General features: G+C 35.1%; 1 pseudogene; it reads right to left on the minus strand.

Annotated features, from left to right (window-relative positions):
• Nucleotides 1–2280: 2280 nt before the first annotated feature.
• LOC112839389 (large ribosomal subunit protein uL15-like) lies at nt 2281–2730 on the minus strand (annotated as a pseudogene).
• Nucleotides 2731–5197: the final 2467 nt, after the last annotated feature.

Consider the following 5197-nt stretch of genomic DNA (forward strand, 5'->3'; position numbering starts at 1 on the left):
TTTAAAACATTCTGAATGGTTTGGGAAGATCCCACCTGGAATTAGTATTTTTTTTTCAGATCATTTGTAAAAGAATCTAAACAGTGGCATTTAGTCTAAACAGAGACTATTTAGTTCCCTATATGTAAACAAATTTAATGGTTCATGTAATTTATATGATAATCATGCAATTTCGTATCAACAAGGAAAGGAGAAATTACTCAATAAATGGTGCTGAGACCATTGGTTAGCCTAAAGGAATTTGGGTAGGATCTCTAATTACACATACCAAAACCTATTTTATACTCAACCACATTTTCCAAATGGCATGATGGAACTTAACATATGAAAAAAAATGAAGTTTGGCCTGGTCCCCGGGACTCAGGGACCTAGGTTATTCTATCACATTTCTAATTCAGTCTCATAGCATGTGGTTCCTGATCTAGCCGCTCCAGCACTCATTGTAATTGGGGTTTTGAAGGAAGTGTGATTTCATTTTGACTTGCAGGACTGGAGAATGAGTAAGAGTAAAGTGGCAGGAGGAGGACTTGATTTAAATTTAAGCTCCACCTCTTATTGACTATATGCTTCTAGGTTCTCTAAACCAAAAAAATATTTAAAAATTTGTTTAAACGTTCAGCCGTGCTTTTCATTGCTTTAAGAATCATTTAAAAAATTCAGTGTTCTTTTTTCCTCTTGCCAGTCACTAGGAGAAACAGAATTCCAATGTGACTTTTTTTTTTTTTAAAGATAGAGAACCACATGACCCTGTTGGTGATAGCACAGGAAACGGGCCGTCTCTGTCCCCCTGGTACAATATTTGGTTCTGTCCTTGTCCCACCATAACTCCTCTCTCATCCCCACCATTCTTGTTGGGATGACTTTGCTTTGCATCATCCGATAGCCGCAAGTCCAGACCTGCCCTTGTCTCTAATGCATTGCTCTCACCTGCCTCCACCAGGTTGGTACCTGGCCCCCACACTTCAGAACACTGCAGTTTTGCCCATTACCTGGATTTTTGCCCCAGGCCTTGCCACCGTGGATCCTTACCCCATCCCAGCCCCCTGTCTTTCCTTATGTCATGAAGATTATTTCAAAGGGTGACAGATAATCTCAACTTCTCTTCAAGGGCAAACATCATCATCATTTAGTTCAATGGCTAAATCATTAAATTTTGGTAATTTAGATACAAAAATTTAATTTTTCAGTTTCATCCATAGTTACCTTGTTATTTTCAATTAATAACTTTGATTTGCTTGCTAAGTGACAGAGATGATGTGATGCCTTCTTATACATGGTACCTATCCTATGAACATCCTGCACAATGGCTGATGTTCCCATTTTAAAGGTGGAGGGACTGAGGCTAAGAGTTTCAGTATCTTACCTAAGATTACATGTCTATAAACATAAGAGTAAAGTATTCAAACCAAGGTAATTTTTACTTCAAAATCTATGCCTTTTCCACATAATAAAATGCATTTTATTATCTAACTCAAGACTGTGATATATTTTGGATTTTTTTTATATCAAGTATTTGTAAAAGCTTTACTCAACTTTAGGAATCATTAGTTTTTTGTTTTACCATCAGAGGAAGTGAACTGAAGTTATAGCTAGGTTTATGTAACCAAATTACTTTGATTATTTTAACTGACCTTAGTGATTAAATGGAAAAAATAAATAGTAAATATTTAAGTCTGGTTGTAAGGAAACTTAATTTTTTTTAGGTTACTTAAATAGGAAGTTAAGAGATCTACTTCTGTAAAAAGAGTTTAAGAGAATGTTTCAAGTTTTATCAGTATTAAATAATCAGAAAAGTTTTCAAACGTGACAGTATACCCAACTCATGTATGTTCCATGTATACTAAAAGATTTTTCTCTTGCAGTGATTAACAACTTATTCTAAATACTTGTATATGAATTGTATGTGCCTTCCTTTGAAATGTCTGGAGAGGTTTTTCACTACAAGTATACCAGGAATAAATTTGAAAAAGAATCGTTTGAAATACATTTCATGTTTTACATTAATTTTTTTATTAAGCTTTTTACTTTAATTCCAGTATAGTTAACATACAGTGTTATATTAGTTTCAGGGATACAATATAGTCATTCAACAATTCTATACATTACTTAGTGCTCATGATGATAAGTGTACTCTTAATCACCTTCACCTATTTCAGCCATGCCCCAGTCATCTTCCCTCTGATATGCTTTATTTATTTATTTATTTATTTATTTATTTATTTATTTATTTATTTTTGAAAAGCACTTGTTAGCATTTAATGAACGACCTCAAACGTGGCTTCAAGCTACTAGAACACAGGCGCCCCTGACACCCTTAATCTTCTCCTCTGCTCTTCTACTGAAGAATTTGGCCTTCACGATGACTGGCTGTTTTGGGACTTTTCCCTTTCCCAAAACTTTGTAGTAGCCCGATCGCACCACATCAATGATAGGAGCAGCTCCAGTCTTGTTTTTGGCAGCATTTACCCATGTCTGCTCACTGACCAAGGTCCACAGTTTATCAAGGTTGACAGTTGGGCAGAAGCTCTGGTTCCTCTTTAAGTGGTAATGTCTCATACCAACTTTTCCAAAGTATCCTGGGTGATATTTGTCGAAGTTGATCCTGTGGTGATGCATGCCACCAGCATTACCCTGGCCTCCTGGGTGCTTCCGGTGCTTGCCGATGCGGCCGGCCGTGGCTCACGTTGCCCCGAAGTTTCCGGGTCTTCCTCAGTCTGGATGGCATGTCGGCAGCTCAGATGGAAAAGTGATATGCTTTATTTTAAACAAGCACCCTTGGGGCACCTAGGTGGCTCAGTTGGTTAAGCATCCGACTCTTGATTTCGGCCCAGGTCATGATCTCAGAGTTGTGAGATCAAGCCCCCTGGCTCTGAGCTGGGCATGGAGCCTGCTTAAGATTCTCTCTCCGCCCTCCACCATGCATGCACTCTCTCTCTCTCTAATAAATAAATAAATACCCTCAGTTAAAGTTATTATGTTTTTTTCAACAAGAACATTTTTTACTTGAAGGATACTTTAGAATACATGGTTCTAAAAGATACACATAAAACATTCCATCCAAGAAAAATAAAATACACACTTTCTTCAAGTACACACAGAAAATCCCCTAGTTAAATCACCTAAAGAGAGACTTAACAAATATTACAAATTTAAGAAGACTGAAATCATACCAAATATATTTTCCAAATACAATGATACAAAACTAAAGATAGATAATAAAACTGAAAAATCTACAATGTAAATACTAAATATTTAATATGTAAATATTAACACACTACTGTATAAGCAATGGGACAAATAAATCAAACAACAAATCAAAATATATCTCAAAAGAAAATGAAAACAATGTTCTAAAGCCTATGGGTTGCAGCAAAAGCAGATGTTAGAGTGAAATGTATGCTATAAATGCTTGTATTAAGAAAAAATTGAAATAAACATTATACCACAAGGAACTAGGAAGAGAAGAAACAGCTGAAATTTAGTAGAGGAAGGAAATGAGAAAGAAAAAACAGAAATAAATAAAATAGAGACCAGAATAAACAATAATATAACTCGAAAGTAATGACCAGTTTAAGAAAAAAATCGGCAATGCTGTAACTACATTAACTAAGAAGAAAAAGAAACTGAAAAAACAGAATGAGAAATGGAAAACAGTACAACAGATAATCACAGAAAAATCTGCAGCCAAGAATACTCTATCCAGCAAGGCTGTCATTCAGAATAGAAGGAGAGAGAGTTTCCCAGACAAAAACTAAGCGAGTTCGTGACCACTAAACCAGCCCTGCAAGAAATATTAAAGGGGATTCTTTGAGTGCAAAGGAGAGACCAAAAGTGACAAAGACTAGAAAGGATCAGAGAAAATCTCCAGAAACAATGATAAAACAAGTAATAAAAGGGCAGTAAATACGTATATATCAATACTTACTTTGAAGGTACCTGGACTAAGTGCTCCAATCAAAAGACATAGGGTGTCAGAATGGATTAAAAAAACAAGACCCCCCCCCAAAAAAAACAAGACCCATCTATATGCTGCCCATAAGAAACTCATTTTAGACCTTAAGACACCTGTAGATTGAAAATGGGGGAATGGAGAACTCAAAGCTGAGTAACAATACTTACATTGGACAAACTAGACTTTTTTGTTTGTATGGTTTTTATCCTGATATGGTATCAGGTAGTACTGGCCTCATGGAATGATTTTGAATGTGTTCCCTCTATTCTGTTACTTGTAAGATTTTGATAAAGATTGTCATTATTTTTTTTAAAAAAATGTTTGGTAGAATTCACCAATGAAACTGTATGGTCTTAGGTTTTCCTGTGCTGGGAGATTTTTGATTCCTAATTCAACTTTCATTCTTATTATTGATCTAAGAAGATTGCCTATTTCTTGCATTCAGGATTCATCATTCAGTCTTGGTAACTTGTACATTTTTAGGAATTATCTGGTTTTTTTCCCTAAAGTATCTGATTTCCTTAAGTCAAGCAGAGAAAGTCAGTTATCATATGGTTTCCCTCATTTGTGGAACATAAGGAATAGTACGGAGGACATTAGGAGAAGGAAGGGAAAAATGAAGGGGGGAAATCGGAGGAAGAGATGAACCATGACAGAATATGGACTCTGAGAAACAAACTGAGGGTTCTAGAGGGGAGGAGGTGGGGGGATGGGTTAGCCCAGTGATGGGTATTAAGGAGGGCACGTACTGCATAGAGCCCTAGGTGTTATACGAAAACAATGAATCGTGGATCACTACATCAAACAAAACAAAACAAAACAAAAACAAAAACTAATGTATGGTGACTAACATAACATAATAAAATAAAATAAAATAAATAAAAAGTATCTGATTTATTAGTATATAATTGTTTGTAGTAATCTAATGTTTTACATTAATTTTTAACATTTATTTTACAGTATATTCCTTTTGAGAATTTTTAAAAATCTTTTGACCTTTAAGACTGCTGAGTATAGTCAAATGAGTGCCATTCTATTTGACATAATGTCTAAAGGATTGGAACAAAGTTATATTTGTCACAGTTGAAAATACTTCAATGTAATCTCTTTTGATTTTTGGACCCAAAACTCCCTTGAGATTTTTGTAAATCAAAGTAATGCTTAGAGTGTTCAAGTTTGCTTTTAGATTTCTGATTCAGATAAAGATTTGTAATGTCACCATTTGACAACTTTTATTTTGACTTA

Source organism: Callorhinus ursinus, unplaced genomic scaffold, assembly GCF_003265705.2.
Source record: "Callorhinus ursinus isolate GAN/ISIS: 27379988/994484 unplaced genomic scaffold, GSC_fseal_2.0 scaffold54, whole genome shotgun sequence".
In the NCBI taxonomy this organism is placed as follows: Eukaryota; Metazoa; Chordata; class Mammalia; order Carnivora; family Otariidae; genus Callorhinus; species Callorhinus ursinus.